This window comes from Cornus florida, unplaced genomic scaffold (genome assembly GCF_030987335.1).
Source record: "Cornus florida cultivar Cherokee Brave unplaced genomic scaffold, ASM3098733v1 CherokeeBrave_3.0.0_Hap2_Chr01, whole genome shotgun sequence".
NCBI lineage: Eukaryota > Viridiplantae > Streptophyta > Magnoliopsida > Cornales > Cornaceae > Cornus > Cornus florida.
Window position 1 is genome coordinate 74197215 of NW_026775571.1, and position 12992 is coordinate 74210206.

Here is a 12992-nt window from a genome sequence, read left to right on the forward strand (position 1 = left end):
TTTAGTTTGTTCTAGAAAACAGATCTGTGTCCTTAACGACTTTGCTTATTTTATATTTTAACTATTAAACAGTTAATCACAAGCAAATAAAATAATGCAAAGTATAAAGTTAGAGATGACACCAGGATTTTAGCGAGGAAACCCCAGTTGATAAAATACGTCAACTGTTATGGGAAAACCTCGTAGACTGTGCAGTCCAAAGTAAACCAATCCACTATGCTTGAAACAAAGTATACCGAACTTTGACTCTGGCTCACACCCTATCGTTCTACACCATATTAATCGCTGACGATCCTCTGGCTTTGCGACTCCTCTTCCAACAGCAACTTGATCTCAGACTGACACTTGATATTTGTAGAAGAGTAGCATATAGATCAGACAACACTCCACGAATGCTCCAACCCTTTCAAAAGTGTGATTGTATTTACCTCTGTTCTTCAACTTTCTGAATGATTTAGAAGAAGATCTGCTTCGTCTGATCGATGTTGATACAACTGTATGATCATGATCAGGATTTGAACTCCACAACTCTAACCTAACTAGGTGAATATGTGTATGTTTAAGGAAGACTACAGAAAAATCAACTTTGATTTTCTGAGAGGGATTAACTTCCTAAGGCTTTAAAAATATTGAATCTGTATAACAAAAGCCGTTTTTTATAAACCTTGTGTATGACATGGTTTATATAGAGGTTTGCAAAGTCCTATTCCTTCATAAAATAAAGAAAATCTCGTGCATAGGACTTTAGAAGGAAAGTGGAATCAAAAAGGGATTCAGTAGAACAGGAAACTGAAAGTTCAAATACTGTCAGGGCTCTTGCTGCCGGTTCCCAAATTGGCTACCGGTTCAAGAAAGTCAGAAGATTTCTAACGTACTTTGCTACTGGTTCCCATTTCTCCAACCGGTTCCCACTAGACAGAATCCAACTGAAACTTGGATTTTCTGTATTTTGGTAACTCTGAACATATACATATAGGTAATTGTGTCCTAAGTGGGCAACGATGTCCTAATGTGTTGTTCTTTCCTTTTTGATGATCAACAGTACTTTCCTGTTCTGTTCAACCTCTGAATTCCGCAGTCGATGTCAAGTCTGATATGGTAACTGAAATTACAACTCAACTAGGACTTGTTTTGTTACCGAAATATGCCAATTTACAAAAATATATCTCACAGTTTTCACACCCTTGTCCCGTATCAAAGTTTCACATATGGATGATTCGTTATCGAATGGATATGAGACAACGGGAGTGGGTTCTGGTTATCCGAGACCACATTGGAGCTTTCGTAAAAGCAACTAAGAGAGTAGTGTTCAACATTTAGCAAGCAAATGAGAAGCTTATAAGATAGGGATGAGTATAAAATCAGACATACATTTGGTGGTTGAAATATAGTTCAAGGAGATCCTCTGAAAAGGCTTTAAAATCCCTTACTCCAGAAATTCCTCTAACATGTCGTCTCATTAAACACATCCATAATTTTAGCGTCCATTTTGATATATTGTGGGGAGCATTTTCCTATAAGAGTTATAAGGCAATGCATTCCATCTAGTGCATCCTCATGCAAATGTTAAGAATGATGTAAAAAGGTTGGATGGAAGAGATGCGCCCTCTCTCTCTCTCTCATAATCACAAGCACACAACACTCGGATTGGACCAAAACAGAAAATTCTTACTGTTGATGTTTTCATAGCCCCAAACCAAGACCGACAAAATGTCTTCTTGGTCCACATTTCCTTAAAATTCATCATAATTTCAGTTTCTTTCTAAAATTTGAACAAATCTAATTAATACCTAATTCAAATAATAGCACCAAACACTCAGAAACCCAATCACAGAACACCCATTATTGTCCAAGTCCTCAATCTTCCACAAATCGTATCAGAGTCGTAAATACTGAAGACCCACTAAAGATTTATGTAAAAGGGTATACATGAATAAAAATGAAAGTGACAATGAAAAGGAGAGTTAAATCTGACACCCTCAGTGAAAATCAATGGCTATGAGGAGTTCCCAGATTCTTTAGGGTTGTGTGTGCATTCTCAATCCGTTGAAATTGGAAAGTGAATAACATAAACTACATTATTTGTAGCTTTTGTCTCAGCCGTTGGGTAGTCAGATGACGGCAACAATTAAAAGCAAAAGCGTACAAATATTCTATGTGTACATAGTGTGTGTGTCTGTGTGTGTCTGCATCATGCATGTATTATTTTATTAGGTTTACAAGGGGAGATAACCAGAGAGGATCGCAGCATTTTTCTTTCCTGCGTTGGACTCGCAACTGTAAGGAGAGAGTGAGGTGGAAAGTGAAAATGACCAATAAAATAAGAATTTATCAGAATAATTTTTTTTTTTCCTTTAAATAAGGAGAATCACTTCTAACTTTGTTAACTTATATACTACTCACATAATATTCATCTATTTTTTAGAGATATTGTGAGAATGGAATTCAAAATGTCCACTCGTTATAGAAGATATGGATTCATTAGTAAAAGATTAAAAGAAAGGATTAACTCTATTTTGACTAAAAAATTTGTTGGACACTATCTATTAGAATTGTCTAAAAAAAAAAAAAAATTACTCTAATTAAAATTATAGTTTAAATTTACTTATGATTGGTAAGATTTTAAAAATTATAACATAAAAGAAATACTTGCTAAAAAAAAAGGAAATAATAAATACAATAAAAATGAAAAATGAATACATAAAAATTGGAAAAGTTGGAATTTAGGAGGGTAAGGTTTTTGTTAAAAAAAAAAAAATATTGCCCTATGAAAAATTTATGGAGTCAACTCATGCACCCATTCTACATCCAAATTTATCACTAAGAGTTAGGTCCTATTGAACAGAATTTTCAACTTTCTCATAAACTAATGAGTGATACTTAGTAATTAAAGTATGCCACAATCCAGTGTGGATGGCACTACATATTCAGTTAAGTACACCAATGGTATTATGTTAAAGTATAAGCAAATCCTTCTCCCACATGACATGGTGTGATGCCATTGGTCCAGCCTGCATCAGCAGGCGGCGCCTTTCACACAATACAAGCACTCACTTGTGTAAGGTTTATGTCAGCCACATAGTGTGGTATAATCCTTTTTATCCTTTTGACCTTTTGATTTATTGCGTTTTGTTCTTTTTATTTTTAACAAAAGAATGGTTTTGACCTAAATTGATTAATTAATAATTTGACAAATTCCAATGTTAGTTTGACCCTTCACAAAAAGCTAAGTTGAATGGATGCCGGACGCGATCGTACTTGTGGAATTTTCTTTTTTTTTGGGCAAACAGGCAAATTTCATAAAACCAAACAACATTACAATCCTCCTTGAGGGCATCCAACAATCAAAGGGGCCAAACATCCCAATCAAAATTCTCTTTCCTACATTGAGCAGCCCATTTGCTCAAACCATAGGCTACCTCATTACATTCTCTAGGACACCAATACAAAATGCATTGAGAGAATTGTTGCATTAGGAACTGAATATCACTACACACAGGAGCCGAAAAACCATTAGTGTGATTTAGAGACATTATCTGTTTACAGTCTCCTTCAATCTTAACTAAATCAGTGTAGCCCCATTTTTTTTTTTTTTTTTTTTTTTCCCTAATTGGGACTCAAACACACTGCTTCCACTGAGGTTCGAACCCCTGACCTCCCTTTGGGAAGTAGGAGTCTGGTACCACTAGACCACAAACATATTGGTTAGTGTAGCCCCATTTTAGCATGAGCTTCAAACCTTCCTTAAGAATAATGGCTTCCGTAGCTTCAACATTACCAATATTGTGGAAACAAATAGTAACGACTTTTAAAGCTCGCCTACCATAATCTCGTAACACCATACCACCCCCACGTACTTTAGACATTGGGCAATAAGATGTATCCACATTAAGCTTCAAAACACCCTTAGCAGGAGTTTTTCAATGCCCAAGAACCGGTTGAATAGCAAGATTAGTCAATTGGATAAAAGTTTCTGTATCACTAAGCACTAAAATTCATAATATTGTATCATAACTTTGTCCAAAATTGCAGAAGGGTTCCATGTTTTCCTGCTGTAATACTAATCATTCCTACACGTCCACGACTGCCAACAAATGAAAGATCCCAAAGAGAAATGGTCAGCGACATTCTCTAACCCGACCCACAAGTCATAGAAGAAAATCCATACCTGCTGCATTGTAAGTTGCCTATCACACCCGAAATCAACCTGTAATGGACATGTTTTCCATACAAATCTAGCAGTGGGACAAAAGTACAGCAAATGAGAAATCGATTCTGCTCGACCACCACAAAACGGGCACCAATCATTTGCAACCACACTTCTCACCTTTAAATTACTAAGAACCGGCAATCTTTTATGGCAGCACTGCCATATAAACAGTTGAATCTTCCTTGGGACTTTAAGCTTCCAAATAGTCTTCCATAAAGTAGAGAACTCTTGATCACAATTAACAGAAGTCTCCTCGGAAGCTAACGAAAGGCAATGATGCGTTTGCATTGCCAATCTGTAAGCACTTCGCACTGTGAATTTTCCATTAGGGGTAGCACCTTAGACTTTTTGGTCACCATCCATGAATTCTGAAATAGGAATCTATAAAATTAAATCAGTATCGCAATGGTTAAAAATACTTTTAATCAAAGGCTGATTCCAAGTCTTGTTGGATGAGATAATCAAATCAGAATCTTGCGGACACTATTACGATAACTGGGGGTGGTAACTCTAACGACCTACTTCACCACATGGTATGATATTGTCTGCTTTGGGCCAGAGCCTGCACGGTTTTGCTCTTGAGCTTGACCCCAAAAGGCCTCATACCAATTGAAGATGACACACTTACATATAAGCACTTTACCTTTCCTCTATCTAGGCGATGTGGGACTATGCACCCGTAGCTCGCTAGTGTGGTAGCTTGACAGTGTCTCTCGCACCCGCCCACGACACACCCGCCCACAGGGTCATCACAATCCACTACCCTTGGAGGCCCGACGTCCACGTCGGCACACTTCTGGCTGGGTCAGGCTCTGATACCATTTGTAACGACCCACTTCACCACATGGTATGATATTGTCCACTTTGGGTCTTAGCCCGTATGGTTTTGCTCTTGAGCTTTACCCCAAAAGGCCTCATACCAATTGAAGATGACACACTTATATATAAACACTTAACCTTTCCTCTACCCAGGTGATGTAGGACTATACACCCGTAGCTCGCCAATGTGGTAGCCTAACAGTGTCTCTCGCACCCGCCCACGACACACCCACCCACAGGGTCATCATAATATTTAATAACCAACCTATCCAAATAAATTAATCCTCCATAAGTCATTCAACTTGTTCAGCTGACCTGACTTGAATATAAGTAGGACTTAACATTTTAGTTAATCTATTCCCTTATATAATAAATTAATCCTCCATAAGTCATTCAACTTGTTCAGCTGACCTGACTTGAATATAAACAAATATATTCATAATGGCATGGTTGAATTGCTAAAGCATAATTAAATTGCTATTTGCTAGATGATATTGTGATGACCTTGTGGGCGGGTGTGTTGTGGGCGGGTGCGAGAGACACTAACAGGCTACCACACTGGCGAGCTACGGGTACACAGTCCCACATCGTTTGGGTAGAGGAAATGTGAAGTGCTTATATCTAAGTGTGTCATCTCTAATTGGTATGAGGCTTTTTGGGGTGAAGCTCAAGAGCAAAACCGTTCGGGCTTATGCCCAAAATGGACAATATCATACCATGTGGTAGAATGGATCGTTACAAATGGTATCAGAGCCTGACCCAGCCGGAAGTGTGCCGACGGGGACGTCTGGCCTCCAAGGGGGGTGGATTGTGATGACCTTGTGAGCGGGCGGTGTCGTGGGCGGGTGCGAGAGACACTGACAGGCTACCACACTGGCGAGTTACGGGTGCACAGTCCCACATCACCTGGGTAGAGGAAAGATGAAGTGCTTATATGTAAGTGTGTCATTTCCAATTGGTATGAGGCCTTTTGGGGTGAAGCCCATGAGCAAAACCGTACGGGCTCAGGCCCAAAGCGGACAATATCATACCATATGATGGAGTGGATTGTTACAGTAACGCTACAATTAAAAGGATCATGAAGCCAATTATGAGTCCAAACATTGATGTTTTACCCATTACCTATATGCCAACTTAAACCCTTGACAATAAGCTCCTTGGTTGACACAATACTTTGCCAAACCCAATTGGACCGAGAAGGAATCAAGGAAATCCACATAAGGAAAATATTTCTGTTTAAAAATCTTCACAAATAAAGAATCATCACCCATGTTTAATCGCTAAGCAATTTTTGTTAAGAATGCCAAATTGAACACCTCCAAATTTCTCAACCCCAAACCTCCATCATTCTTATGAGTGTTAATCCGATCCCATCTAATCTAGCAGATTTTCAACTTCTCCACTGAACCACTCCACCAAAATTTAATAAATTGGCTCCAAATCTATTCGCAAATATTTACTGGTAACTTGAAAAAATGCGCTGCATATAAAAGCAGCGAAGACAAAATAAATTTCAACAAAACTTCTCTACCTCCTTTGGAAAGGAGTTCTCTTTTAAGTGTCTGCATTTTGGCGCCAATTTTCTCAGACAAGAATTTCAGAGAGGTTGATTTAGATTAGTCAAAAACAGCAGGCACCCCCAAAAATTTATCCACCCATGCTAATTCTTGAATGTGTAGAATACTCCTTAGAGTCTCCTTTAGTGCTGGGTCAACATTAGAACTAAAAAGCAAACCCGATTTACCAAAATTCACCATTTGACCAGACAATTGTTCATACAGTGTTAGAATTGATTTCAGATGTGATGCTTCCCCTTGGTTAGCGATGCAAAAAAGTATGGCGTCATTTGCAAAAATAAATGAGTAAGTGGACTAACTCTTTGGCTAATACGGATACCATGGATATGCCTATAGGCGACTGCTTTCTGATGAGCACTGAATATTGCATATTTGATCCTCTGAATATACGTATGTTAAGGCCTAAAGTGAAACTTCTATCCATTGTTAGACTGATCGATTTATGTTTATTGTGTGTTTATAGGTACTTTTCCAGAGAAACGGTTAAAACCGGGACCCTATGATGAAAAGACTGATATCGAAGCTTACAAAATCGTTGCTGGTCATTTAAAGCAAGCCGAGAGCTTAAATGGTGAAGTTTGGAAGAATACAAGTCCCAAAGCTCGATCTTAAGTCATGAGACTTGAGTCTGCAAGAAGTAAAAGAAGAAAATCAACAAGGCATTAAAAGCTTGAGCCTTTTACCTTCAAAACTTAAGCCCTATTTCAATAGTGCTCGAGCCTTACCTCAGGGTGCTAGAGCCTTGGCCCTCAAGCTCGACCACATGAGGCGTTGAAATTTGAAGAGTTGATTTTAAAGAAGAACCAAGCTTCCAGGGCCTCGTGCCAGACCTTAAGGATCGAGCACTGTAATACCCCTAATTTTAAAAGGATAGTCCTGGCATTTATTTAATTGTTTAATCCTTTATTTAATTGTTTAATTGCATTTTTATTTTATTTGATTGGTTATTTTAATTGTGTGTTTATTTCATGGTTATTTAAATTTGATTTTGTTTTACTTTAATTGATTAATTGCTTAATTATTTTATTTTAATTGATGGATTATGTTAGTTAATTATTTTTTATTAATTATTTCAATTTTCGTGGGTTATTTTAATTGGATTAAGTTAAAGGTTTTATTTATTACATTAGGTTTTATTTAGCACATTAGGTTATAATGTTAACTATATAATGGAGTTCACAAGTGTAGCCGACACTGTTTTAAGACGTAGGTTTTGTTATGGGCCAACAAGGATTAGGATTAGGGCTCTGTCTCTACACCTACAAGGAATAGGGGTTTATTTTACGTCTCTATATAAATAGAACAGTGTGTGGATTTAGGGTTTTGGGAATACGAGAGCTCTATTTATGTCTTAAGTTTACAGAGTGAAAACAGAGAGGGGTTTTGTAAGAAAAGAGCATTGTAAGGTCTGTCAAGGGAAGAATAGAGAGGACCAAGGAGGTGTGGTGGTGAACTAACTAGAAGCAGAGGAGGCTTGACAGTGGTTTGTATTGCCGGAACAAGCAAAGTTTGAACAGGCAAGTTCTTTTCTTTTTTCTTTCCTTTGCCTGTGTTCTGTGTACCTAAATAGCCTTTAGGATTTAATTAAACATTTAACTGAGTTTCTTATGTATAATAGATGTTATATCGATGTTCTGTATGTGTAAAAATTTGTTCAATTACAGTTCGTACGTATCTGTTATCAGTTTGTTTCTTAAAGCATGAAAAATCTGTAGAACTTGTAGCCTCTGTTTTTGTATTCAACTGCTATAAACACATCTTGGGAATTATACTGGACTTAGATGGGACTTTTAGGATCATTTTAAAACCAACTAAACAGGTTGTGAATGGCCGAAAACACTGCAGAAAGTCGCATGAGTAACAGAGGTTGAAGGAGGCTCAAGGAGGAGGAGAGAGCCGGCTCTGGAATGCAAAGAGCCGGCTCCCCCATTGAAGAGCTGGCTCTAGGAGAGGTAGAGCCAGCTCTACCCTCCTAACAGGCAGCTCTAGGATTTCCAAGAGCCTACTCTTTCAGAATTAGAGCAGGCTCTCTCTCAAACTACTTCCTGAAGGTGAATTTAACGAGCTGTTTGGAGTTTTTGAGTGTCTGAACTATGTTTAAAAATTCTGGGACTTTCCAGTGTGACTAAGAAGCTAATTTTAAGTGTTAATAGGATCCTTGATTGATCAAAGCTTGCCCCTGAATTAACGGAACAAATTGTAGAAAAGTTATGCACATTGTACACGGTTGGATGGAAGGAGATTTGGTTGCTTAGGCTAAAGTTTGAGAATCCAGTGAATATTATGTGTTTATTAACTGATTTTAAATGCACGGTGAAGTCTTTTAATTAACAAATTGGACTTGCGGCATAGTACATGGCTCTGTGCTAAAAGATAAAACATAATACAAGTAAACAACTTAATACGCTATTACCGGATGGAAAGAACTAAATTGTTTAAATTAATTTAGCAATTTATTGGACTATAATATGATTATAGAATTTATTTTGAATGTAAAAAAGAGTCATTGATATATTAGATTTGGTCTATACATGCTTTGGATGCTAGTTGTTGAACTATTAAACCGTTTCCTTCAATTACAAGGTTTGACTCTTGGATTTAAATTGCTGAAACTTTAAACACTTTTCTTCAATTATTTGGATATTTGGTTTTGGACTATAAATTACTTGTTTATTATATATATGTTGTAATTTACATGGATTTGGAGGATTGTATGTACTGGTATGGGACGGTGACATACTAGGAATGGTTTAACTCAAAATGCTTAAACCTACCCTAATGGATTAAAGGAATGGATTGAACAATATTGAATCCTAATTGTGAATAAGTCAGATCAACTGCGACTAAGTTGAATGGCTTCCGGGATTGATGGATGGTAGTTAAGTCATATCAACTGAATAAGTTGAGTGATTAACTAGTTTGTATATAGTATGTCATCTAAATAGATAATTGGATGACATACCATGGTTTCTGACAGACTTTAGATATATGATTATGGTACCACGATATGAGCTTGAGTCTCAGAGTCGTTGGTTAGGGTGCGTATATGTAGTGGATGCGTAGCTGGATATAGTAAGTAGGTTTACTCTGTTAGGTCTAAGTACTCATGCCCACCTTTGGGTACGTTTTCGCATGTTGCCTTCTATTCAGGTTGAAACCTCTACTATAGTCCTGTGAATGTCCTTAGTGTGGATATATATGTATATTTATGGATTATCTAGTTATGTTGAGGGTATCTAGGGTGTATCTGCGTATCGGGCACTATATGGATTACAGTTGGATTAGGACTAGCATATGGGCCTGACCCACTCTTTTATTTTTCAGGTGCTCGTCAGTTCCAGGGTTAAAGCTTGGTCGTGCAGAGCGGATACGGACTTCCATTCCACCGACTACGTAGGATTCTCTCCATAGCTTATTCTCTGGATGTTTCTTTCAGTTGTTTTTAGTTTTCAGTATGGATTATTATTAGGGGTCCTCTAGAGATGGATTCCCGAGTTGTAATCATGGAGGTTTTAGTAATTGGATTTTATTAAGTTTTATCAGTTGAGGATTTTATATTAGTATTCTTTTCAGCTTTTAATATTTATTCTTATTTCGTTTTTGTAATCTGTATTCGTTATAAAATATTAATTGTTTGATATTTCCCTCGGGTTTGGGCCTAGGCCCGATCAACCCTTGTCTCGGATCCGAGGGGTATCACAAGCACCATCATTCAAAGCTCGAGCCTTGAGTACCAAAAGCTTGAGCTCAAGACCAAAAGCTCGAGCCCTATGAAGCTGAGATTGAGCAATGTTAAAAGAAGAGGTCCCCAAAATATTCTAAGTGTTGAAGGAAAAGACGCTTTGAAAAATAGTTGAAAAAATTTGACTAAATACAAAATTGAAGATCGAGCACCATCTTTTGAAGCTCGAGCAATAATTCCAGAAAGCTCGAGCTTTACTCTTAAAGCTCAAGCCTGAGCCCCAAAAGCTCAAACTCCACTTCTTAAGCTCGAGCTTTCCATGACAGATAAGATTTAAAGTTACGGAATTATTCTTTCTAAGTTGTATTTCACTCCATATGGGCCAGAAGACCTAAAAGCCCACAAGACCTTTATTTTCTTCTATAAAATAAAGGCATATGCCTTGATAAAAGGGGTTCTAAGTTCCTTGTTCTCGTATTATTCAGAAGGCAGTTATTGTGGTGGCAGCTTTTAGGGTTTCCATAACCTTAGAAGGTGAAGATCCTGAGAAGAGAAGTGTCATCCGTGACGATGAAGACGACAACGACACAGATGATATTCTATGTCGTCATGAATAGCTAATTCCTCTTTTAGGGCACTGATGTAGCCTATCTGATTACTATGGTTTGATTGTTTTAACTCTTGAATAATTTAAAATATATTATATTTCTTGATTATATGATTATGAGCAATTGAGACAACTCAATTGGTTCTTTACAGTTTTAATAGTTATTGAATTGTTATTAGCTTGTCTTAGATATAACTGATTCATTAACTATGCTCAACCCATTCTTATCGGATGGTATCTGGCGGAGCCCTGCCGAACATAAGAATGGAGATCATGTAATGGTGTTCCAATGTTTTTTATATATGAATGTTTTCATAGTTTATGCTTACGAAAGATGGATTGTTTACAAAATTAGTTAAAGTAAATAGATGGATAGTCCATGCTAACCATATATACGTTATAGTTAACTGCAATTTATAAAACTTCTTTCTTTAAAAACTCGAATTGAACGAATGTTATTGAGTTCAATTCATTTGAAATATAATTTGTTAAATTCCCAGAGTCGAAATAGTTAACCATAGTATGAAAGTTGTGGTGAAATCAAAGTCCTAAGACCTCTCTCTCTGATCACTTTAGTTTAATTTTATTTTATGTTCGTGACAACCAAAATCAATCAATTCAACTAAGTTACCTGTAAACCAAATATTAGTTAAAAACAAAGCAAAGAAAACTCTTATCCCTGTGAGATCGACACCCTCTATATAGTACTATCTTACAATGATTCGTGCTATTGCGAGTGGTAATAATCTGAGGACACGTCACTCTTTTCAATAACAAAGAAATCCTTCAGTGTAGAATAAGAAAAGATAGGGAGACTAAGGATCTCCTTGTCATAAGCCCTGAGAAGGAAAAATAAGGCCTCCGCTGTCACCATTGATAAGAATGGAGTATGAAACAGATCTCACACACCCCATAATAACTTTAATCCACCCTCTTGCAAACCCCAAATGCTCTATTATACCATGAATCAAATCCCATTCCACTCTGTCATATGCCTTAGCCATATCTAATTTGAGAGCCATAAAACTAGTATCTCATTTTTTCTTCTTCTTTAAATAATAGAGAACTTCTTGAGCCAACAAAACATTATCATGAATAAGTCTGTTAGGAACAAATGCACTATGATTTTCAGAAATCAGTGAAGAAAGTAAAGGCTTTAGCCTATTTGCAAGAACTTTAAAGTAAATCTAATATATGACATTATATAATGAAATAGGCCTGAATTGAGTCATCTTTAAAGGATTCCGCACTTTTGGAATAAGTGTGATATTGGTATGGTTGAGACTCTTTGTCAAGAAACCAGTTTATAAGAATAAATTAAAACCCTTTACCAAATCATTTTTCACCAAATCCCAGTTGCTTTAAAAGAAAAGGGGGGGTGAAGCCATCCGGCCCTGGAGCTTCGAAAGGACCCATACCTTGAACAACCGCCTTTAATTAGTCCATAGTGCTTGGCCGCATTAGAGACACATTTTCTTCATCTAACACTGAAGAATGAATTAAATCCCAAAAATCAGAGGTGAAGCCACCACTAGTTGATGTGAATAAAGATCTGAAATACTGTTTGACCACTAATCTGACTTCAGGTTTGGAATCCCTCTAAATCCCCTTAGCCACTATTTGTAGCTTTTGTTTTAGCTGTTGGGTAGTCAGATGACAACAACAATTAAAAGAGTACAAATATTATGTGTGTACATAGTGTGTATGTGTTCGTGTGTGTCCGCATATTTTATTAGGTTTACAAGGGGAGATAACTAGGGTTGGGCAAATAAGTCAAATTCACGAATTTGATCTGATTCAATCCGATTTATGTGGATCGGATCGAATTGCTGTACCCACAGATTAACGGCAAATTCAAAAAAATTGAATCCGTAACTCACGGATCGGATCACAAATTAAGCTGTTAAAAATTCAATCCGATCCGCGAGTCCGACCCATAAAATTTATATTTATATTCAAAGAATATATTAGGTAATTTAATTAATTGATGATCATTTAATGAACCCTAATAATGTATTAGTTAATGATTATTTAAATATATGAATTAATGGTGATAAAATGAAATTTTATCTATTGGGTTATGGCTAAAAAAATAAA